Source organism: Glycine soja, chromosome 5 (assembly GCF_004193775.1).
Source record: "Glycine soja cultivar W05 chromosome 5, ASM419377v2, whole genome shotgun sequence".
NCBI lineage: Eukaryota > Viridiplantae > Streptophyta > Magnoliopsida > Fabales > Fabaceae > Glycine > Glycine soja.
The window spans coordinates 26,138,819-26,165,209 of record NC_041006.1 but is presented as its reverse complement, the minus strand read 5'-3'; positions in this window follow the sequence as shown (position 1 = coordinate 26,165,209).

The following is a 26,391-nucleotide window of genomic DNA, read 5'->3' as shown; positions in this document are numbered from 1 at the left end:
TGTGCAAATATTACAGACCAATAACTAGTAACAGTAAAAGCAAAAATAAAGGTCTGATGGTCATGGGGTGGCATCAGAATCATCATCATCTGATTCTGTATCCTCTGCTGCATCCTCTTCTTCCTCAGCTGCTTCTCCATCATCAATGCCACTGTCTGAGAGTCTTTTGATCAGGCGTTCCAGCTCCATTTTCTTCTCTGTGGTGGCTTTGATGGTTGCTTCCAGCACCTTGCATGTGTCCTTGAGTTCAGCAATCAAAGCATCCTTGGACACAGCACCTGAAGCAGCAGCTTTCCCTGATGTCGAGACAATGTCTGGGACATGTGTCCCCTCAAACAGTTTGTAATGCAGGGACAGAGCAGATTCTCTCTTCTTCACAGAGTCAATGTTGTTTAAAATATTGGGATGTTGACTCAACATAATGCCACACAATACAGTAGGGAAGGCAATGGGTAATTTGACAGCAAAAGATTCTGAATGCTTAACAGTTTGATCAAAAATATAGTTTCCAAAATTAAATTTGGACTTGGTTCCAACAGCATACAGAAATTTACCCAAACCTGTGGCAACAGTGGAAGTATGATTGGTGGGTACCCAGTTTGCAGTGCCAATCCTATGCAGGATTGCATACTTCACACTTAGCTTCCCTGCAGAAAGCTTCCCTTTCTTTGGCCAATGCTGGACTTGTTTGGCAGTGATTTCCTTGGCAATTTGATGCTCAGAAACAGCAATATCCACCACTCCTTCAGTTGGTCTGCCCAGGTATTTGTTGATTACAGCAGGGGAGAATCTAATACCTTTTCCTCTGACAAACACTGTCTGATACTCCTTACTCTTTCTGTTTGTTATGTCAGAGGGAATGTTGACAATGAATTCCCTGACTAGACTTTCATAACAATCTCCCAACTTGGTGACAGTTTTCAGCAGTCCAGCAGCCTTGATGAGGTCCATGATCTCCTTGCAATCCAAGGCATCTCTTCCCAGTTCTCTTTCTAAAGCTAGTCTGCGTTGATATACAAATTTCCACCTTTCAACATTGCCAATGGAGTGGAATGAAATGTTGTCCAATGGGGCATCAGGGACATTTCCAGGCACCTTTTTCCCTGATTTCTTCACTCTCTTGATGTCGGGAACATCTAGTTCGACATCATCATCAGAATCAGATGAGGAAATTTCTTTCCTCTTCTTGGAAGGGATTGCAACTTTGCTCCATCTGGATGTGGTAGGAGTGATTGGAGTGCTCTTCTTCTGTGCCATAGTTTTGATTCGTCCAGACCTAGTAATGGGGGTTTTTCCCTTTCTGCTTTGTAATCTTTCTGCAATGCCAGGTGCCAACTTGTTGGCAATGGGTTCCTCATCAGATTCTACTTCTTCTAGGTCAATGAGGTCACCTGGAGCAGGTTCTGGTGCCCTTGGTGCAGGGGTCTCCTCTGTGGCTTGATCCTCTTCCTCTGTTGATTCCTCTTTACTGGATGAAGAGAGGACTTCAGCATTTGGGGTGGAAGATGTTGGAACATCTTTATCAGCATCAGGGACAGAAGCATTTTTCAGAATGCTACTCACAATACTGCGGATCTTCTTATCCATCTCCGTGTCTACTTCCCTAGGACTTGTTGCAAGGCTAGGGTTTTCAGAAATCTTCACTCCCTGTTGTCTTTTGGGGACCAGTTTCTCAGGAATAGGGGCTTGACCAGGAATCATTTGTATGGGTTGGATATTGAATTCAGGTTGTTCCTGGTTTGATGGTGCTTTGGTGGATGATGGAGATGATGGTACAGAGGGTGAACCAGGAGATGAAGTTTCTTTTGGTGAGGTAGCCATGGAGAAGCAGAGCCTTTGGAGTGGTTTCGTGAATCTCTGAGAGGTGTTGGGGAATGCTGATGAAAACGAGATTACCACGAAAATATGAGTTTGAATGAGGAATGTAGAGGGTCGTGTGAAGCAACGGTCGAATTTGTTTTGGCCCAGTAGTGAACGCGCTATTAACGTTTGAGCACGTTCATATAAAAGTAATTGCTATAAATCCTCTAGCAGACAAATGCCCAGCTTGCCCCTCAGTTTTTCAAACTGATTTGCATCCAATGCCTTTGTGAAAATATCTGCTATTTGTTCCTCAGTGTCAACATGCTTCAGTGTGATAACTTTATCATCAACAAGATCTCTAATATAGTGATGTCTAATGTCAATGTGCTTGGTTCTGCTGTGTTGAACAGGATTTTTAGAAATATTAATAGCACTCAAGTTGTCACAGTACAATGTCATGACATCTTGTTCGACATTGTACTCCTTAAGCATCTGCTTCATCCAAACTAGTTGTGAACAGCTGCTTCCTGCTGCAATATACTCTGCTTCTGCAGTAGATAGGGACACACAGTTCTGCTTCTTGCTGAACCATGAAATAAGATTGTTGCCCAAATAGAAACATCCACCAGAAGTGCTTTTTCTGTCATCTGCACTTCCAGCCCAATCAGCATCACAATATCCAACCAGCATTGAATCTGAACAATGACAGTACATAATCCCATAGTCACTGGTGCCATTTACATATTTCAGAATTCTCTTTACTTGAGTCAAGTGACTTATCTTAGGGTTGGCTTGATATCTTGCACAAACACCTACTGCAAAGGTGATGTCAGGTCTGCTTGCTGTTAAATATAGTAAGCTCCCAATCATGCTTCTGTACAGACTTTGATCAACACTGGTGCCAGCTTCATCTTTTGACAGCTTCAAGTGAGTAGGTGCATGTGTTCTTTTATGGCTGGCATTTTCCATCCCAAACTTCTTGACAATGTTCTTTGCATACTTGCTTTGTGAGAGGAATATGGAGTCTTCCATCTGCTTCACTTGGAGTCCCAGAAAATAAGTCAGCTCTCCAACAAGACTCATCTCAAATTCAGATTGCATCTGTTGGACAAAATGTCGAAGCATCTCATTCGACATCCCTCCAAACACAATGTCATCAACATATATCTGTGCTATCATCAAGTTTTCAGCATCTTGTTTGACAAAGAGAGTCTTGTCAATTCCTCCCTTCCTATACCCTTGCTGAGTAAGGAACTCTGTTAGCCTTTCATACCAAGCTCTTGGAACTTGCTTCAATCCATAGAGAGCCTTCTTGAGCCTGTATACATGATCTGGATGAGTTGGATCTACAAATCCCTTTGGCTGCTCCACATAGACTTCTTCATTCAAGTATCCATTCAGAAACGCGCTCTTCACATCCATCTGGTACAGCTTGAATTTGAGGATGCAAGCTACACCAAGTAACAATCTGATGGACTCAAGTCTAGCAACAGGGGCGAAAGTTTCATCAAAGTCTACACCTTCAATCTGAGTGTAGCCTTGAGCAACAAGTCTGGCCTTGTTTCTGGTTATAACACCTTCTTCATTGGTTTTGTTCTTGAAGATCCACTTGGTGCCAATCACATTAGTTCCCTCGGGTCTAGGAACTAGCTCCCAAACTTCGTTCCTTTTGAATTGCTCCAATTCTTCTTGCATAGCATTGATCCAGAACTCATCAGTCAGTGCCTCTTTCACATTCTTTGGCTCAGTTTTGGAGACAAAGCATGAATTGGAGACAATCTCAAACTCCCTTGATCTTGTAGTGACTCCTCTGTTTGGATCTCCTATAATCAGCTCCTTGGGGTGCATCTTCTGGATTCTAATGGAAGGACTCTTGTCAGGTTGATTGATGTTTGGTTCATCTGTAGCAGAATCAGAGTTTTCTGCATTTTCTGCATTTTCTGCACTTTTAGCTGTATCTGCTACATTGTCTCCCGATGTTCTGACATCGTCTTCGACATCCTTCTTTCTTGCTGGAGTTAGATCATCAACAACCACATTGATGGATTCCATCACAGTTCTGGTTCTGGAATTGAATACTCTATATGCTCTGCTGTTTGTAGAGTATCCCAAGAATATTCCTGCATCACTCTTGGGATCCATCTTTCTCCTTTGCTCTCTATCTGCCAAAATGTAACATGGACTTCCAAAGATGTGGAAGTGCTTGACAGTTGGCTTCCTCCCTTTCCAGATTTCATACAGTGTGGTTGGAGTCCCTCTTCTAAGTGTGACTCTGTTGTGGATATAACATGCTGTGTTCATGGCTTCAGCCCAGAGATTATAGGGAAGTTCTTTGGCATGAAGCATGACCCTAGCAGCTTCTTGCAAAGTCCGGTTTTTCCTCTCAACTATGCCATTTTGTTGTGGTGTGATGGCTGCAGAGAACTCATGAGTGATGCCTTCAGATGTGCAGAATTCAGTAAACTTGCTGTTTTCAAACTCTCTGCCATGGTCACTCCTAATTCTCTTGATGACACAGTCTTTTTCTCTTTGAAGTCTTAGACTCAACTCTTTGAATACTTCAAAGGTGTCTGTTTTCTCTCTGATAAAGTTGACCCAGGTAAATCTGGAGAAATCATCCACAACAACATAGGCATACCTCTTTCCTCCAAGGCTTTCAACTTGCATAGGCCCCATCAAGTCCATGTGAAGTAGTTCCAGCACCCTAGAAGTGGTCTGATGTTGAAGCTTCTGGTGGGACATCTTGACTTGCTTTCCAATCTGACATTCACCACAGATTCTGCCTTCTTCTATTTTCAGATTGGGAATGCCTCTAACAGCACCTTTGTCAATGATTTTCTTCATGCCTCTTAAGTGCAGATGTCCAAATCTTTGATGCCATATTTTGACTTCATCTTCTTTGGAGGATAGACATGTGGAGGAGTAACTGGTTTCTTGAGGTGTCCATAGGTAACAGTTGTCCTTTGATCTGCTGCCCTTCATTAGAACTTCATTCTTCTCATTTGTCACCAAGCATTCTGACTTTGTGAAGTTTACATTGAATCCTTCATCACACAACTGACTGATGCTGATCAAGTTTGCAGTCAGTCCCTTCACCAGCAGTACTCTGTTTAGACTAGGAAGTCCATCATGGACTAGCTTTCCCATTCCAGTGATCTTTCCTTTAGAGCCATCTCCAAATGTCACATAGCTAGTGGAGCAAGGTTCAATGTTCACCAGGAATTCTTTAACTCCTGTCATGTGTCTGGAACAGCCGCTATCTAGGTACCAATCTTCCTTAGCTGATGCTCTAAGTGAAGTATGAACAACAAGACTAACAATCTTGTGTTTTGGAACCCACACCATCTTCCTTCCGCTGCTGCTACTTTGAGTTCCATGACGTGCATGGCCATGTAGGTGATAGCAAAAGGGCTTTATGTGACCATACTTGCCACAGTAGTGACACCTCCACTTCTTTCTTTTCCTCTTTTTCTGCTGCGTTCCATGATGTCGAGACCGATGTTGTGACATTGTGGCTCCAGTGCTGTTTTTGGCAGGAACAAATTCTGTCATGGTTGTTCTGCCAGCAGATTTATGATTAAATCCAAGTCCTCTCTGGTTTCCAACATTCTTCCCAAGCTGTAGCACCTCATCAAGCATATCTGAGCCTTTATTCAGCATCTTTATTGATTTTGTCATGTTTTCCAGTTTAGAGTTCAGAAAACCAATTTCTCCTTTAAGTTCAGAGATCTCCTCTTCATGTGCCTCCTTCTCAGCCTCCAGATTTGCAATGACCTTCTTCAGTTGTGCTTCTTGCTGAAGAATCTTCTCACTTTTGATGCATAGTTCTCTATAGGATATAGCAAGCTCATCAAAAGTGATTTCAATATCACTTGAGTCTTCATCAGATTCAAATCTACCAGTGAGTGCATTCACATCTCTGTCAGAATCACTTTCTTGTTCACTCTCTGTATCATCAGACCGACATACAGAAAGTCCTTTCCTCTGCTTCTTGAGATGGGTGGGACATTCAGCTTTGATGTGTCCATAGCCTTCACACCCACGGCATTGAATTCCTTTGCTGTGACTGGGCTTTTCATCTGACTTCTTCTGGTATTCACTACCTTTCCTGATGTCGAAAGGGATGTTCCGGACATGTGGTTTCTGCCTCCTGTCCATTCTGTTCAGCACTTTGTTGAACTGTTTTCCAAGGAGCACAACTGCGTTAGTCAGACCTTCATCAGTATCCAGGTCATACTCATCTTCTTCTCCTTCATCATTGGACACGAACGCCAGGCTCTTGCTCTTCTTTTCAGTCCTATCCGAGAGTCCTAGCTCAAAGGTTTGAAGAGAACCAATGAGTTCATCTACTCTCATGTTGCAAATGTCTTGGGCCTCCTCTATTGCAGTGACTTTCATGTCAAATCTCTTAGGCAAAGATCTGAGGATCTTTCTCACCAGCTTTTCATCTGTCATCCTTTCTCCCAAGGCAGTGCAAGCATTGGCAATTTCAAGAATGTTCATGTGGAAGTCATGAATGCATTCTTCCTCCTTCATCTTCAGATTTTCAAATTTTGTAGCCAATAGTTGCAATCTGGACATCTTCACTTTGGAGGTTCCTTCATGAGTGGTTTTCAGAATCTCCCATGCATCCTTGGCAACTGTGCATGTGTTGATCAATCTGAAGATATTCTTGTCAACTCCATTGAATAGGGCATTCAAGGCTTTGGAGTTTCCAAGTGCCAATTCGTCTTCTTCTTTTGTCCAGTCTTCTTCTGGCTTTAATTCATCAGTGAGCTTTCCTTCTGTGTTCAGGATCTTGGGATGTTCCCAGCCTTTGATGACAGCTTTCCAGGTTCTGCTATCCAGTGATTTGAGGAAGGCCACCATCCTTGCTTTCCAGTATTCATAGTTGGTTCCATCCAGAATTGGTGGTCTGTTCACTGGTCCTCCTTCTCTCTCCATGTTCATCAGAATTTATCTCCCTAGATCTCACTCAGTGATTTAGAGTGCCCGCTCTGATACCAATTGAAATTCTGATACTGGGGACATATGTCGTACAGGATGTCACGACATCGCGCTTCAGAACATGCAGATTGTATATGACCATATGAACAGATTGACCAAGTAAATAACACAAGAGAATTGTTAACCCAGTTCGGTGCAACGTCACCTACATCTGGGGGCTACCAAGCCAGGGAGGAAATCCACTAAAATAGTATTAGTTCGAAGATCTAACAGCCACTGTATACAACCTTCTCACCTAATCACTACCCGTGCAACTTCTACCTAAGAGCCACTCTTAGATAAGAGAACCCCTCTCACTCCCTCTCAATCACTCACCCGTGTTTACAAACAAATCAAAGACACACCAGAGATTGCTCTCTGAACAATAGAGATCAACTCTACACACTCAGGTCCAACACTTGATGTTAGGGTAGCATCAAGGTGGCTCACAAAACACTCAAGTCCCAAAACTCACAAAATAACTTTTCAATCTCGGACTTGGTAGAAAACTCGTGCAGCCTTCATTGTTTATATAGCAGTGTGCATATCTGGGCTGCAACAACTTGCGCTGGATAAGATCTATCATTCTCCTGAAAAATCTGCACTTAAAGATCTAAAAGATAAAGTTTGATCTTTTAGTTTTTATCTTTAATCTTTAATCCCTGAACGAACTATTCAAGTTTGTAATTCGAACTTTAATTATCTTTTAATTCGTTCCTAAAGATAGATCGCCAAATCTGTTGCTAACTGCACATTAATCTGTTAAAGATATAACAGATTTATGTGTCCAGTATTTTCGGGCAGGATGTCCTGGACATCGTATCCGACATCGTGGATCCTGCAGCTTCAATTCTTCATTTGACATTTTATCTTGCCTTGTGCATTGTGCAGCCCAATCTGATTCCTTGACATAACGTTGGACATCATGTGCAGCAACTCCAGCTTTCCTTCATTGTCTAAGTGCTTATGTTTTAACAAAATTTTAGCCAATCTTTTAAAACTCAGTAAAGCTAAGCACTAACAAAGTAGTTCCCCCATCTCCACCTTTGATTATCATCTTCGATTCCCCATCTGGAGAAGCTGCTACTCCCCCTGAATCCCCAACTAGAGAAGCTGCTGATCTTTCTGATTCCTTATCTAGAGAAGTGGTTGCTCTCTCTGATTCCCTTGTTTTTCCATCTGATAGATGAGGAGGAGGCTCAAAATCAGGATGCCCAAGACTTGTCTCAGGGATTTTAAATTCCTGATGATTTTGCTTTTTGGATAATAATTATAACTATATTGGTTTCAGTACATTGTTTTGAATAATTTTGGTTTCCGTTCATAATTATATACTTTTTCTTCTATGGATAGTTAGTGTGCATGTTTTGAAGCCTATGGAACAATTTAACTTGACTTGGATGATTACGCAATGAAACATTTTTATCTTTTTGTGAAAATTGGTGTTATGAATTGATTTTGGATTGAATGCATGATTGTGATGGAGTTTGTGTTTCTTTTCATAAGTTTGAGCAAGTATGTATGTTAGACAAAGAAACAACAAGAATGTGAACTTGCAATTAGAATTGTTAGTCAATAGACAGGTTGATTGAGAAAGAAAAGCTTGAACCATAACCGGTGAGAGTGTGATCTTAAACTGTGAGGAAACGACTAGCTTTGAGTAATAGTCTTTGCGTCAATCTCTAAAATTTGGAATGAAATGTATGAATGAGGCCATGATTGTATATATAAGCCAATTTACCAAAAAGCTTACCTTGAATTATAATTGTATCCTTTGCACCCTTTGTGAGTTGAATTAAATTTTCAAAATTGAACCCTGAACTTGAATGAATATCTTCAAATACCTTGTTTAGATTCTAGGAGAGTAGATAGTTCAAGGCAAATTACCCCAAGTTTTGGGGAGTTGATTGGGATGTAAAGTAAAAGGTTAAGCAACAGCACACACAACAAATAAGTTGTGTGTTAAAAAAAAGAAAAAAAAAGAGAGCAATCAAAGAAAATGTGTGTTGTTGTAATAAGGTCAAAGACAAATTAAAGTGAAAGGCTAGTAAATAAGCTAATTGTATTGGAAGAAATATTTGGATAAGTCTAGGATTTTTTCTCTCTTAGAATCTAAGCCTTTGAATCCTAGAAAAACCAATTATATTTGTAGCCAAGCCTCACTACAAGCCTGTAAAAGTCCTTCTAATTCTATTTATGCATTTCTGACTTTATGGCTTGAGATGAAGTTCAAAAATTGGACCTCTTGCTAGTTGTTATTGATGAATAGCTTAAACACTTGTGCTTGAATAAAACACAAGTCGTGAGACTGTGGTTTAAGCTCCTTTCCATGATATTTGTTGTTAGTCGGTGAAAATGACTAACTTTTGTGTATAAAACTTGTATAAATTGTATTAAACTCTCCCAATTTATGGTAAATTGTATTATTTTGTAGTATAAGTATTTTCTATTAAGTATAGGTAATAAATACTTAGTATTTTCATTTTGTGTGTTTAATAATCATTTTTTCTCAATTTCAGGTTAATTAAGCAAGCTTTGGAAAGTGTTGTTTTCACCTTCTCGCTAAGCCAATCTGCTGGCTTAGCGAGCGTCCGCTAAGCGCAACACTCCTCGGCTAAGCGTGAGGAAGACTCTGGAAGAAGATGAGCTGTACAGGTTCGCTAAGCGCGCTGCTTCATCTCACTAAGCGCACCGCTTCAGTTCATCCGCTAAGCGAGAAAGGGGCGCTAAGCCAAAAATCACTAACGTGCACTAAGCAGTTCATAAGTGCGCTAAGCGCACGAGCACGAACAAGGCCACCTATTTAAGCCTGAAATCAAATTTTGTGAAGGGAGTTTGGACTGGGATTCAGAGCTTTGCATGTTTAGGGTTTCTAGAGAGAGAAAGGTCCAAGTTCTAGAGAGTTTTGAGAGATTTTGTTGTGTGAAGATCTGCAGAGATCAGAGCTTTGCATGTACTCTTTGAACAACCAAGTAGATGTACCCTCTACTTGAAGCGAACCACAAAGGATGTACCCTCCCTTGTGTTCACTATTATAACCAAGAAGCTACCCGCTTCTTACACATAAATCGCAGATAGTTAGTTCTTTAAATTCAGTGTTTGGGCAAAGAATTCTCAGACGGTTAGTTCTTTGAATTCTTTGTTTGGGGAATCAAAAGAATTTTTAGACGTTTAGTTCTTTGAATTCTTTTGGCAAGAGGGAGAAGGAAAGAAGAAGAAGAAAATAGAATAAGCAAAAGTTTTTTCCCAATGAACTTTTCTTGACAAAGCAAGTATTGAACTAAAACTCTTAGAAAGATGTTGAGAATAATTGAAAGAATTCTTCTCTTTTTAAAATTCGTGCCATGGTCACATTTATAGCCATTTGATGGCTCTTGAAAAAACAAGTTAAAAGTTGTGACTCTTGGCAATTTCTTCAAAAATAGTCACTTTTAAAAGTTGTGACTCTCTTGAACACTAGTCACTTAAAAATTGTGACTCTCTTTGAAAACTAGTCACTTAAAAGTTGTGACTTTCTTGGAAACTAACGTTTATAAACACTGGTAATGGATTACAAATATTGTGTAATCGATTACACAAGTTTGAAACTGTTTTATCACAAGTTGTAACTTTTGAAATTTGAAATCTAACGTTCAAAAACATTGGTAATCGATTACATGCCCATGGTAATCGATTACTACTTTGTAAAAAAATTATAAAACTGTTTAGGCTTCTGGTAATCGATTACCAAAGAGTATAAATTTTGGTAAAAGATTTTTCTTTGAAAAATTCTTTTGGACAAATTGTGATATTCAATCTTTTCTTTTGAAAAAATCTTTTTATACTTATCTTGATGCTTTTCTTGAAGTTCTTGCATATCTTAAGTCTTCTCTTGAATCTTCACTTGAATCTTGATTCTTGATTGAACGACTCTTTGATTCTTGAAACTTGTTTCACTCTTGATTCTTGACTTGAGTCTTTGGCATCATCAAAATAAACTTGGAAAGCTTTGCTTCCATAAGTTTGTGAGTGATTGTGAGGTTCTAGAGGTGGAGGAGACATCCTCACCGCTTGTATTTCTTCAATCCTTCATTTTTTTTCTTCTCTTTGTTGTAAAGGAAGCTTCCTAGATATGGAGAGTTGAATCCTCTGTTGGTTCTTCCTTGTAGGTACTTGATGTAAATACTTGTATATCTATTTAATGATGTTTTATGTGTTCTCTGTGCTATCAGTACGTCATTTCAGTGTGTTTTTGCCTTGATCACCTAGATGCATGCTTTGTTAGGATCATTCAACAGTGAAAACTGGTCTGATTCTTAGAACTTGATAGGATGGGGCTAGCTTATTGTATTTTCACGAGACATCTGGGTACGATAACTTAGTTTTTGATATGTTATGTCTTAATGCGATTCTGGTTAAGTTTAGTCCAACAAGAAACATCTGAGGATGACGCTTGATTAGGATTAGGCTAAACATCCGCGAGACATTGGGGTTTAGTAGTCCAGGAGACAACATAGAACACAGGAACATTGTTAGGTAGAGAATATCCTTTTAGCATCAGGCATCTAATAGGAAGACCAACGTGTTGTCTACTTGTCTTTACACATCATTACTCACATGATTTTCCTTTTAATAGTTAGTTTACATACCTGTGCATAGTTGACACTTCTCTTTTCATACTAGACACCTATTCACTGAATATAGCTTTACCAAGTAACACAAGTTCCCTGAGAGTTCGATACTCGGTTCTTACCGTTTTATACTACTTGCACGATCCAGTGCACTTGCCGGGTTCAAACAATCGCTTAGAGGCCTCTCTCTCGTTCACGACCGTCAGTCCAAACGCAAGGTTCTATATGCCAAATTGAAGGAAAAATTAATATAGGTTTCAAAAATAAAGAAATGACAAACTTTCTGAGTCAAATACCCCTGTCAAAACATAAAGGGTTGAGGGGTGTTTCGGATTCTACAAAAGGAAGCATCATTTTGAAATTTCGATCATGCCAATGTAACCGGGGTTCAATGAAGGTCACAAAAATAACATCCATTTATAAAAAGATAACTTTTACAATATCTTATTCTCTAGGGTTTTTCAAAGGAAGTGTAAAACACCCTATGACAATGCCCAACACACAAGAGACACTAAGAGGAACTCAAACTAACTAGGAAAAGGGTTTAGAAATCAAGATTACCTCGGAGAAGCTATGAAATGGAGGATTGAAGGATTTTCTCCACCGAATCCTTGAGGAGGATTCTGAGGATTCCGCTTCGATTAAAGTGTTCCTCTTGGTGTGGGGGTTCAACGGTAAGCAACGGCGGCTCACGATGGCCACCAGTGGTCTTAGGTGGTGGAAAATGAGGATTTAGGGTTTGGGTGGCGTTTTGGAGAAGAGGAGAGTGAAAAATCATGTTTTTCACGCTGAGAATGTATTTATAACCTGTAGATCACGCTTAACGAGCTCATCTCGCTAAGCCGGAGTCCACTTTTCGTGCTTAGAGCAAGAATTCAAGCTTAGCGCAACTTCCACTGCACTATGGCTCGCTTAGCGCGCCCCTACTCGCTAAACGCAATTCCCTCTCTGGTTGAAATTGCGCTTAGCGCGCCCTTATCGCTTAGAGAGACATCACAAGTTGTTAATTTCCTAATACCAACGGTCAGACTATGGAAACATGTCTTAGGAAGCTCCATAAAACATTTGAAGACGATCCAACGGTTAATGAATCCAGGATTGCGATTTTACTGAGATAGGTTTGGGAAAATTCTAAAATCTCATAATTTCAACTTAGTTCAACAAAACTCCACAGAACTCAGCATCCACATCAAGAAATTCATACACGACTAACTCAAGTCATACCTCAAATCATTCAAGTCAACCATATAGTCAAATAACACGATAAATACAATTAAACATCGATTTATAACTATAAATATTTCAGGGTGTTACATTCTGAGGTAGAGAATTCAATAAAAGATTAAAGTATTTAGTTTCTTCTAGTTCTTTATGACAATTTTCCCAAATCGTTTGTATGATTACCCCTGATATGTTGGTTGCAGAAGTTTTTTCCTTGTTATGTTACCATAGGCATGGTAGAATGAAAGGGAGCAAAAGCTTTCAACAATTCTAAAAGATCACTTGCAACCATTTGTTGATGGTCGAGAAGATGAATTTACTGCATGGGTAAAATCAGAAGCACATAGCCTTTCTAAAGTTGGTAAATTCACCTAGTCTATCATGTAATTTTAATAATGTGTTATCTAGTGATAGTGGCTCCAGAACTTAGAAATTTCGATAACTTCAACTTTTCTTTATCAAGAATGTCAATTTATTGTCTATGTATGCCAACATGCATTCTAGAGCTGGCCATCAATTGAGAACTTTTTTTAGTACTATTTGAGGTTTTAATATAGAAAGGGCTTGCAATAAATTAACCTGGTTTATTGAAGTAATATATAATTGTAGTTTTGAATAATAGAAATTTGCTTTAGGGGTTCAAATTATGTTTCTTCAATTTTGAAATATAAATGGTATTATTCAAAGAAACTAAAACACATACATTCATTCTTTTGAAGTTTAGAATCTTTCCGAATGCTTTAATATGTTATTACATTATTTCCCACTGAAGGAAATTGTACAAATACTGTCTAATTTTTGTAAGCAGATCGGGCTACCAAATCTGAGTCTATGATAGTCCCAACTTTATGTAGTTGAACAAAAAGTGTTCCTTCTAAATCCTCAACACCAACATTTACATTTATGAAGCTCTTTTCCCAAAACCAATTATCTTCCAAGGTCACTGATTCAGGGGAACTATGTTTGGCCTAAAACAAATATTATTACAGTGGGGAAAAACAAATGAACCATAACTTTTCAGTAAAAAACTGATACTAAACTAGTAGTGGAAAATTTAAAAGAAATTTGCAGGCAATAAAACTCAAATCTAAAGAAATTATACTTAAAAAACTATGGATAAAATGGGAATACAAAAACAAAAAGGCCAACCTCGAGCTTGTATTTTCTAGGAATAACATCTGAAAACAGAAATTCACTACTCTTGGTGGTCAAGCTAATTGTCTTTCTCTCTTCATTATGTTTATCAGTCTGTCTCACCAGAGTAACGGATACATATGGACCACATTTCTCCTTACAGGATACATCACCAAGTTGGGCAGGAAGTAGCCAACAAATAAGAATAGAAACCAAAGTACCAAACCACTACATAAACTATGTATTTTTATATTGAAGTCAACCTACTTTTTATGCATGGCCATAAAAATTTATTTTAAGTAAATTTCTCATAACTGGTCCTTTGTACAGTGTCGTGATCAAAACACCAGCTAAGGAGACCATGGTCCCAATAGAAAAACTATATATATAGCCCATACCTAAAATGAAAGGTAAGGTACCTAAATGGTACAACTTAACATTCTCAACTAGTAAGTATAGTAGAATACAAATATCCAAATCCAAAAAAGAAAAAACACGAGGCAAATTTTTGTACAACAAGTAACCCTACAGCCTAATCCAAATGAGTGAAATTTTGTAATGTAATATAATAAAATTAATGTATTAATGATAATTGCATTACCAAAAGGTTGCACAAGTTGTTGAGATATGTTAAAAGTTAAAGTAGAGGAAATGGAAGTTACTTCCTCTTAGTTAAATTAAACTTAGCCATTTACTTTCATTTACATCCCAATTGAAGGGGGAAGGATTTGGCTCCTTGAGGGTGAGCACATTACTCTTCTTACCTCCTATCCAAATATATAGCATAATCCTAGTGGCAGAGACAATATTTTCATTTGTTTTGGTTTATAAATTAGACAAGCATATAGATAATAGAATTGAAAGTGAGTGGCCAAAGAAACAAATTATATTTTTTTATTATGTGTAAATTGGACGTGTTTCTAGCTATAGTTATACCTGTAGAATTTTGTCAACATTCTTTGCTCTCTTCTTTGGTCTTTGAGGAAATTTTGTTCCCTTCATAACGAGAAAGTCATCTTCTTTGTCCTTTCTTGAGAGAGCAATGTAGATCCTTGGCCACTGAATTACCTCAACAATGACCTTGTTTCCATTGGCAGCAAGGGATGAGGTAGCAGGAGTAGTGGCAACACCACCTTTTTGTTCAGATTGCATCGAGGCATGACTACTATTGTTTTGTCCTTTCTTGTGTTGTTGAAAATCCAATTGACTTTTGACACTTTGCTAATCCAGAAGAAGGCATCCTTCTGCTACTTCTTTCCATACCAGAAAAAGATAGTTTTGGTGTTGCAGTAGATCTAGACACAATTAGGTTGCTCCCCTGGCTGTTTCTTGAAGGTGACTCAGTTCCACCTAAAGAGGGGTCTTCCAAATTCTTGGCTCTAGTGAATTTTTATAGAACCAGAGAAAAGATCTAGGCTTAGATAAATGAAAGGACACAACCTAATTGCATTAACTATTTTTTTTTTTTTGCATAACTAGGGATGCACATAATTGACTATTAGTAAAATATGAAGGATGCATAAACTTGGCTTCCTAGTTTTAAATTGAAGTAGAAGAAATCAAATTCTTCAACAAGTTTAGATCCAATATATTATAGATTCAGAAATAAAATAAAAACAAATAGGTGTAACAATCCTTTAAGAAAGCTACCTTCAAATGTTAGGAGACAAGTAGAAGCAAAGGTGTTTTCTTAAGAAACTATTTATTAATAGCAATATAGAGACAATATTCAGAGTCGGTCCTTTTTCTTAGGAGTCTTAAGCCTTCACTTGGTGCTTTTCATTTTCCCAACCCCATTTTCACTACTAACTAATATTGACTAGCTGATTCTCTCATTAATCATAAGTCTAAATCAATAATAATTTATATGGTCAGACTTGCAATTTAATCAAATGATATGTTTGCACCAAAAAATGAAATTACCCATATGCTACATCTACAACAGCAAAAGGATGTGGACTTAGCTCACCAAAACCTACTCCTTTATATTGTGCCATCATACGACTATGATATAAATGACAAAGCTTTATGAAAGGATTCATAACAATCAATATATTCCCAGTGTAAGTCTGTAATGAAATTTTGGTATGAGCTCGGGTCAAGTATAAAAACATTGAGATACAAGTCTGGAAAGGTGGCATCTAAAATACACACATAAATTTCATTGATATGATATCTTGATCTCAGATTTTCCAGGACATCAGGTTCATGTAGATAAGCAAGTTTTGCCATATCATCCACTCCATATAGGGGTGCTTCAATATCTTTATGATAAACACTATAATCTTTAACAACAACCTGCAAATTTCAAGACAAAGGCAATGATTCACAATGTTAAAAGGTCAGACTATTCCAAGTTTTGACTTCTAAGTTGACATAAAAAATTTATATCTAGTACACCGACCTACAGGATACTGCAAGCACTAAGTTATCCTATCTTTTTTCTTCTTTTCTTAAAAATTCCGACCAGTCATTCATGTTTAAATCAATCACTCAAAGTGAAACTTATATATTTAAAGGACAAGCAAATAGTGAAGAATGGGATTGAATTTTGATAATTATTATACAAAGGAATTCTCATTGTCTTCCCTGAAGTGCAAAGGACTTTGATATCATCTCCCTTAACCTTCAAGACCTCACCTTCTATCCAAGCTATTTGAGAATCCTCCACCCAAACATAGGAACCAATTATAGGATTGGCGGTGGCAGCCTACAAAGTAGAGAGTGTCACAAGTTAAACCAATAAAATTTATTTCCTTTCTGTCAAAATGTATGCATAATCAAGCAACTAGAGAGAAATTCATAAACAAAATCAAAATGGTAAAATATTGTTCTAAATCCCACACAAGAAATTGAAATATCTCTAAATATATTTGGTTGTTCTCATCTGCTGTGGAAAATAAGGGTTTTCAATAGGCAAATTGAATTGGAGAAAACCCTAATTTATGTGTGTGAGAGAGAGAGAGAATGAACCCCATGTCAATATCCCCATAACCAATCCAATTTACACTAACCTTTGTCACTCTAGCCACCGCTCTCGGCAATCTAAAGCATGTCGAGAACCATGTCGTTGATGTACGGTTTCAGACGCTGTGGTCATGAGAAACTAGATTTATCAACTATGCAAACGTGCTTCTGAAGTAGCTTCCTTCAAAGCCATGCAAGAGCGTCAAGACGCCAATCATGACTGCATGGAGGAGCTCGTGGAACATCGAGGACATGAAGAACAAGCGGATCATGCCGATGGTAGCGCCGAACGCCGCGATCTGGACGTCGAGGCTGGACGATGATGACAACGCGTGGAGAACCAAAATGGTTTGGAGCAAGGCCGAGGCATATAGGGCGAGCGTGGTCAATGTGATTGTGTGAGAGCGAGAGAGCTGGACGAGACAAATAGAGACCACAAGCGAATAAGCTTTTATATTAGACGAAATGGATTTCAAAGTTTGAACATTTGCATTTAAAGACGGTTTTTGAAAAACCATCTTTGAACACTTGCTTTCAAAGACAATTTTCATAAAACCACCATTTTCTCTTTTATTTACAAATTTGCCACTGTATTTTATTCTAAGACGGTTTCAAAGCAACTGTCTAAGAATAAACATCGTAAAATATTAATTTTATAGTAGTGACAAGGCACGCGAGATCTCTAGTAGACTTGACCCTCAGATTTTAATTTTTAGAGTGATCAATGCGACGACGGTTCTTCAAAATTGTCTTTAAACTCGTCCTATCTATGACGGTTTTCACCAAAATTGTTATCATATTGAATGTCTTTATGACGATTTTAGATAAAATCCTCCTTAGCACGTTCCATAATTTACAAAATTATCATCAGCCAACATTTAAAGATGGTTTTGGTATAACAGTTGTTGTCCTATCATCATTAAAAGCTTAATCACATGTAGTAGTAAAAGAAAGTTAAATAAAAATAAGAATGTGTTGTTGTGGTGTAAACTACAAACTACACTTATAACATTGAACGAGTGAAATCAGTTATCACGTGTAATTGAAGGGTAAAGACCTATAAAGAAAAGTAGATACCGTACTACTGATACTAGTCTATTGTGTGTGTATTGTGTGTGTGTGTGTGTGTGTGTGTGTGTGTGTGTGTAACTTTTGTTTAATTGTAATTATTTACCCAATATTAGACTTTATGATTCTCAAGTTTTCAACGACTAACAAATCAAATAAATATAAATTTATTGAAAAATAAATAAACTTAATCAATATAATTTTATTCACACGAAATTTAGCATGAATTATTACTGTGATATTTCTCTATTTTTTTTTCATTCATTATTTTCATGCACTAGAATAAAAATACTTCTTTTTATGTATTTTTCTCAAAAGAATCATTTCATAGCAGTAATAAAATTGTTTGGACTATATATGGAGAGAGATGAATATGAGAATGACTCTCTTAAGTGAAAATAAGAATATTCATTTTCTCATTTGTTAGATTAAAATAAAAGGTTAACATTAAAAATTTTAAATTCAAATTAAAATCTCATTTAATCATAAAATATCTATAAGATTTATCAAATAAAAAATTAAATATTTTAAAATTTTAATTTATGTCAAAATCGTCACCACAACTATTATCATTGCCACAATCATTACTATAATTACATGATCACTGTCGTCACCACCAACATAACTAATACTACTGTCATCACACGATACTTTTGTAGTTATAAAAAGGTACCTATGATTTTTTTGTCTCACTACAATTGCACTTTCAAAACTGTTGGAAATCAAATTTTTTCAAATGAAAGTTGATATTCCTTGCCTCACAATGTTGTAAGCCCTCCTGGCATCATTTTACGCTAAGGGTTCCAAGCCACACACATTAGTTTTTCTTCTATAGTTGCGCACCTAACCAATTGTTCAATTATTTGTATTTGGATGATGGAAATTGGAAGCTTTCAGAACTCCATCTCAGTGTTGATGGCATTGGGGGGATGATTGTTGTGAGCTCAATAAACTTAACTCTTAATCTTGACTTATAGGAATCTATTTCATATTTAAAAAATAATAAAATATTAATAAATAACATATTAATCCAACATTTTAACACCATAATATTAAAATAACTAAGTCTAGTGGCAGTGGCGGATCTACATGGAAGGTAATGGGGCAATTGTTTCCACAAAATATTTTTTTTACTTTAATATATTGAATAAATATTTTTTTATCCCCATAAAATAATAGATATTATTCTTACAAGATCATTTTTTTTAATAAGATGAATGTGAATAGTTGAAAAAGATAAAAGAGAGAATAAATTGATATTAATTTTACACATTTTATCCTTTTAAATTTTATTGTTTTTAATTTTTTATTGCCATTTTTAATAAAGCTTATATAATTTTTTATTTGAGAAAATATTAAACTATGTAAATGTATGAATACATGTTTTTGATGATGCCAAAGTATAATCAAACAAGTTGCTTCAAGAAACATTCAAGGTTAAGCAAACATAGATTGTTTCAAGATTAATTCAAGCTCAAGCAAACAAGATCAAGAAAAAGATAAGGCCTTAGATTACTTGTTAAGAGAATCTCACTGGTTGATCAGCTTTTGCCTCAAACAAATTGTTTCCAACAACTCAAAGGCACTGGTAATCGATTACCAGACAGTATAATTGATTACTAGAGACAAGATTTCAAATAAGCTTTTCAAAAAGGGTTTTGAAATTTGAATTTTAAATCTTGTAATCGATTACCAGATGCTTGTAATCGATTACTAGTAACGATACATCAGAAAACACTTTGAAAAGTCATGACCCTTCAAAATATAACTGTGTAATCGATTACCAGTGAGAAAATTTCAGAAAAGCTTTTTGAAAAGACACATCTCTTCAAACCATTTTGTAAAGGCACAATGGGCCTATATATATATGTGTGTCTGACTTCGAAAAGAAAAAGAAAGATGTTCTAAGAGAACTTAATTCTCAAATGCTCTCTCAATAACTATTGGGCAAACACTTAAAAATCTATTAGAATTCTTCTAGGATCTTCAATTTGTATCATCTACTCTAAAGGAGAGAAATCTTTCTGTTCATCTTATAAACTCAGTTGTAATCAAGAGACTGGTTGTCTCTTGTATTGTGAGAATATTGAACACAAGGGTGTAAATGTATGAATACAGGTTTTGATGATACCAAAGTATAATCAAACAAAATTGCTTCAAGAAACATTCAAGGTTAAGAAAATAGAGATTGCTTCAAGATTAATTCAAGGTCAAGCAAACAAGATTAAAAGTATCTCACTGGTTGATCAGCTTTTTCCTCAAAACACATTGTTTCCAACATATCAAGGCACTGGTAATTGATTACCAGGCAGTGTAATCAATTACCAGAAGACAAGTTTGCAGATAAGCTTTTAAAAGGGTTTCAAATTTTGAATTTTAAATCTTGTAATCGATTACCAGATGTTTGTAATCGATTACCAGTAACGATACATCAGAAAACACTTTGAAAAGTCATGACCCTTCAAAATATAATTGTGTAATCGATTACCAGTGAGAAAATTTCAGAAAAACTTTTTGAAAAGACACATCTCTTCAAACCATTTTGAAAAGGCACGATGGGCCTATATATATATATGTGTCTGAATTCAAAAAGCAAGGGAGAGATGTTCTAAGAGAACTTAATCGTCAAATGTTCTCTCAAAAACTCTTGGGCAAACACTTGCAAATCTATTGAGAATTCTTCTAGGATCTTCAATTTGTATCATCTACTCTAAAGGAGAGAAATCTTTTTGTTCATCTTGAACTCAGTTGTAATCGAGAGATTGGTTGTCTCCTGGAGAACTTGAATACAAGGGTGAGGGATCCCCTAGTGTGTTCAAAGTCTGTAAAGGATTTACAGAGATAGTGGAAAACCTCTAGTGGGTTTCTTGAGGACTAGACATAGGCACAGAAAGTGGTCGAACCAGTATAAATTGAGTTTGCAATTCTCTCTTCCCTTATCTTATTTATTTTATTGTAATCAATTTTGTCTTGCACGTTTAAAGAACATTATTAAATTGATTCTTGCTTCTTCTTCTACATTCTGAGCCTATCATTTATAAGGGGGTTAAAAGCTTGTTAGTGGGAAATTTTGTAAGACTTAATTCACCCCCCCCCCCCTCTTAAGTTATTGAAGCCACTTGTCCAACAAAGGGTGATGGATCCCAAGGTGTGTTCAAAGTATGTAAAGGATTTACAAAGATAGTGGAAAATCTCAAGTGGATTGTTTGAGGACTGGACGTAGGCATGGGAAGTGGCCGAACCAGTATAAATCGAGTTTGAAATTCTCTCTTCCCTTATTTATTTATTTTATTTCAATCAATTTTGTCTTGCACGTTTAAAGAACATTATTAAATTGATTGTTGCTTCTTCTTCTTCATTCTAAGTCTATCATTTAAAAGAAGGTTAAAAGCTTGTTAGTGAGAAATTTTGTGAGACTTAATTCACCCCCCCTCTTAAGTTATTGAGACCACTTGTCCAACAAAGGGTGAGAGATCCCAAGGTGTGTTCAAAGTCTGTAAAGGATTTATAAAGATAGTGGAAAATCTCAAGAGGGTTGCTTGAGGACTTGACATAAGCACGTGAAGTGGCCGAACCAGTATAAATCGAGTTTGCAATTCTCTCTTCCCTTATCTTATTTATTTTATTGCAATCAATTTTGTCTTGCACATTTAAAGAACATTATTAAATTGATTGTTGCTTCTTCTTCTATATGTAGAAGAGGAGTGGAGGGGTCTGCTGCAGGCTGAGGTGAGGGTAGGTTCACCACTGGTGCAGAAGGCTCTGAAGTAGCCTCAAGGGATTGCGCGGGAGTGGCAGCAGCTACCTGTCTCACCTGTGTCTCCTCTGCCTCTTCTCCTATATCAAATGGCTCTGGGATGGTGGCCTCAAATGACTCATCCTCCACATGCTGAGGTACCTAGGATGTGGGACCTTTGTCTTCCTTATGAAGAGAAGGTTTGGTCCCGAGCCAGGCTACCATCTCATTAAACTGCTCTACTGAAGGAATAGAGTCTGGAGGTGCCATCATCTGTAAACTTTGTAGTAAAATGATCTATCCCTGATGAATGCTTTGAAGCATGGCTTCAAAGTGCTGAGAATCTATCTGAGCGGGGACAGAAGGGGCTGCTGGAGTAGGAGCTGCAAAAGTAGAAGGAAGCTCAGTTGGCCTTGTCCTCGCCCTCCTAGCCCTTCGGATAGAGACTGTTAGATCCTCAGGGTTCCAACAGTTCTTCCTAATGTAGGCCAGGTTAATGACCGGGCTCAGGCGCTCAAAGGTAAGGCAGTCAGAGACAACCCCTCTGGCTCTGCATAATGCGGTGATTAGAGTAGGGAACCCAAGTCTAGAGGTGTTAGACTGGGCTATAGAGGTCATCTGGCCAGAGATCCGTGCTCCTATGTTCATATCCAAGTGAGAGACTAGGCCAAAGATCAGCCTAACTCTGTCCACTGTCAAATTAGAGGTATGTGATGTGGAGGCCAAGTTGGAGTATGAGAGGACACTCCACACCTGAGCTAGTGTAGTCAAATCCTTCCTGAGAATCTTCCTAGGTTAGCCCTCAGAGTTCAAGATGAACCCTCGGCCAGGTATGCATAAGGCAGCCTTTATCTCTCTGAAGTTTGTAGGCAACCTGTAGTATTTGGAGTATGCGGGTATAGTCTCTCCCTTAGCTAATACCACAGGTGTCTCCAGGAATGTGTTAAGACTGTCAGCATCAATCTTCACCAAATGACCTCTGACTCTAGACTGCTTTGGTGGACGGTCCTCAGAACTGTATAAATTTGCATAGAACTCTTTCACCAAAGCCAGGTCTATGCTCCCATCGACTAAATTGGTGAGGCGTTTATGGAAATTACGCCTCTCCAGTTCGGCCTTAAAGTCATCTAGCTCAGTGTGATAGAGCTTTACCTTCCTCTTAGGTAAAATGTTTCTCCCTAGAACATTATCAGTGTATCTATTCCAAGCATCTAATGAAGAGAATCTCTTTGTGTCATACTGAGATGTGGGCCTTGTACCAATGCTCTTTCTTTTTCTGGAAGCCATCTGCAGACAAAGGAACCAAACAGTTAATCAGGACATAAGTTATTCAAATTTTAAAAACTGAAAAATAAAACTGAAAAAGACACTGGCCGCTTAGTGAGACATGGTCCGCTTAGTTGGCCTTTGAAAAAAAAACACTACCGCTTAGCGACATGTGGCGCCGCTTAGCGGAAGTTGCAGAAATTTAGCTTATGCAGAATTATCTTAGCGGGAAAGCGTCCGCTAAGCTGAACATCTGCCGCAAGGATATGCGCTAAGCTCCTTAAAGGCTGCGCTTAGCGACACCAACTCTTCAAAAATTCTACTAAGTGTTGGGAGCTTAGCGAGCAAAGCTCGCTTAGCTCAGTGGATGCCGCAACCAATCGTGCTTGGCCCAGGAAAGCTCGACTTAGCGCGTAGCTATCACCAAAAAATTGATTAAGTTACCTGGGCTTAGCGATTCAGACTCGCTTAGCCACAGGTAGTTCAGTAAGAGGATGAGTGTTCATCCACAAAAGATGAACTCGCTTAGTGCGGTAAGTGCGCTTAGCGAATTCTTCAGAGAAATGCTTACATACAATGAGTATTGATGAACTTGCTTAGCGCAACATGCTCGCTTAGCGAGTTCATCGCATTTTCTAGAAAACGCAGAAAACATTGTCCGTTTTCTTGCACTTTTCAAGCCTCTAAAAGGCATATCAGACATGCAATGTGTGCCTCATACTCAATTCAGTATACAAGCGTATATAGGCCTAATCTTAAACTAAATCTAACAAAACATAAAAACCCTGAAAATCTAAAGCTATAGTTGAAGTCTTCTACCCTAAAGTTAAGACTAGAAAAAGAGAAAAAGAATCAAGGAACTTACTTGGATGGTGTATGGTTGATGCTTCAAAGTTGAAAATGCATAACGAAAGCACAGATGCAAAATGTGCAAATTTTTTAAGAGAGAGAATGCAAAGACGAAGTTTTCGGAATCTGGCAAATGTGAGTGTAACTGTTGTTACACTCACTTAAGCAGTTTTTCGATACTCTCGCTTAGCGGACCGCTGCGCTAAGCGAGTAAGAGAGACGTTCGGTTTCTCAACAAGGCTCGCTTAGCGGACCCGTGCGCTTAGCCGACATTTCAAATTCAAAATCAGTTTTTTTTTTTAAACAAAAACATGGCTTAGCGCGAGGGTACGTCTGCTTAGCGAGGTCTGCAGATTAGAAAAGCTGTAACTCTCGCTAAGCCAGGTTCTGGCCAGCTTAGCTAAAATGATGCATCTTAAGTATAAATGAGCATGCGCTTAGCTGAGAGGGACTCGCTTAGTGCTCATGTTGCCGCAATGAATCTCACTTAGCTGCCATGGCTGGCGCTTAGCTTCATCGACCTCAGTTATGGCCGTAAGGAATTACGCTTGGCGACAATAGGTCACGCTTAGCCACAGATAAGTTTTCGCTTAGTGATCAGGCTGAAGCTTAGCCAAATTCAGATCGAATTGAAGTTAGCTTAGCTCAACCTTGGCAAGCTTAGCGGACAAAATCAGCTTTAGATGCAAGGGTTGGGCACTGAGCGCTTGAGACTCGCGACTTAGCGCATGAACAGAGATGCGCTTAGCGCAAGGCTTGCGCTTAGTGAAAGGACTATTTTTCAGAAGAAAAAAAAATTTCTAAGTTATTTTTCAGTCCTTTTTCCAAGAAATTGAAACCCTTATGTTAAACATTCAAAGATAGGCTGATATACTCCTATGTACAGATCAGACAGCAAGTTCCAAATGATTAAATGCATGAAAAACAGAAATTAAAACTGGGTTACCTCCCAGGAAGCGCTTCTTTAACGTCATTAGCTTAACGCATAGCTTACTATCTTCAAGGTGGCATGAAAGTCACAAAGAACACATCTTCCTTGAAGTTTCGCCTTTTAGCTAGAAATTTCATGAACTTCATATAATCTGGAAGGACATTCCAAATCATTTCAAGAAAAGTGTTAGTTATTAAAGAAAGAATGGCACTTAAGGTTTCCTCATGCTCTCCATGCCTTCCTTTCATGTCAAACAGTTGATGAGGAAGGTTATTGCTTTGGAGAATATTTTCTTGTTGATTTTCTACTGTTGAGTACTTCTCTCATTGTTGTTGTGCTTGTTCCTCATCTTTCTCCTCATCTTTTTCTCTTGACTCATGCTCTTTTACAGGGCTTTTCTTTTGAGCTTCAACCTCTACAAAATATTTTTCTTGTCTGAACATAAATTGAGTTACTGCTTCTGCCAGCTCACCAACCTGAATTTCTACGCTTTGGAGTGCTAGTTGAGTTGATTTAGTTGTTTCCATGAATTGCATCAATAGTTTATCCCGATTGGAACCTCTTTCTGCTTCATTTTGGTAGTAAGGTTGTAATTCTTGTCCCCCTTGAAAGTTTTCTATTGAGTAGTTCTTACCAAAATGAATTTCATGATTTTTCATTTAATTTTGATTAGCTTTTGAGCTAGCATGGTATGCCATGAATTCCTCAAACACACTTTCAAGATTGTAAGAACTTAACTCTTGTTTCCACCCTTGATTGTGTGTCGTCAAGATATTCATTTCACCCCTTAAAAAACTCCAAATCTCATGGAACTAAATCATCTGCAGAAGATTTACTATGCATACAAAGCACTAAAAAGAGCAACAGTCACCAAGTCAAGAGAAAAACAAACATAAACAAAAAACAAATATTTTCAAGTAATAAAAGAATAAAGAATAGACACCTAAAAACGAGCTAACTTCCCAAATAAAAAGAAGTTCCCCGGCAACGACGCCAAAAACTTGTTCGGCTTTCGGCAAGTGCACCGGATCACACAATTAGTATAAAATGGTAAGAACCGAGTATCGAACACTCGGGGAACTTGTGTTATTTGCTAAGCTATTTCAGCAAATAGGTGTCTGGTGTGTAAAAGTAAGTGTGAATATGAACGAGTGTATAAACTATTTGTGCAAAAAGAAAGAAAATCACGCGAGAGAACTGATGTGTAAAAACAAGTAGAGAACACGTTGGTCTTCCTAATAGGTGCCTGATGCCAAAAAGATATTCTCTATCTACCAATGCTCAAGTGTTCTTATGGTGTCTCCTGAAATACTAAACCCCGATTCCTCATGATAGTTTTGCCTAATCCTGATCAAGCATCATCCACAGATTCCTCTTGTAAGACTAAACTCAACCAGGACCGCATTAAGACACACATACTCAACTAACTTATTGCACCCCAATTCCTCATGCAAGCACGACAACTCAGCCCTGCACTATCAAGGACTTTAGAGTCAGACCAGTTTCCACTATTGAATGACCCTAACAAAGCATGGATCTACGTGAGCAAGGTAAAGGCATACTGGAAGGAAAAGAAGATAGCAGAGAGAACACACAAAACATCATTAAATAGATATAAATATATTTACATCAGGTACCTATACGGAAGATCCAACAGAGGATTTAGTTTTCCATACCAGGAAGCCTTCTTAACAACAATGAGAAGAACAAGATGAAAGATTGCAAAAATACATATAGTGAGGATGTCTCCTTGTTCGAGGCCGTACCCGAATCAAATAAACATGAAAATGCAGTAACTAGGAAGTGATCCTAGGTCGTTA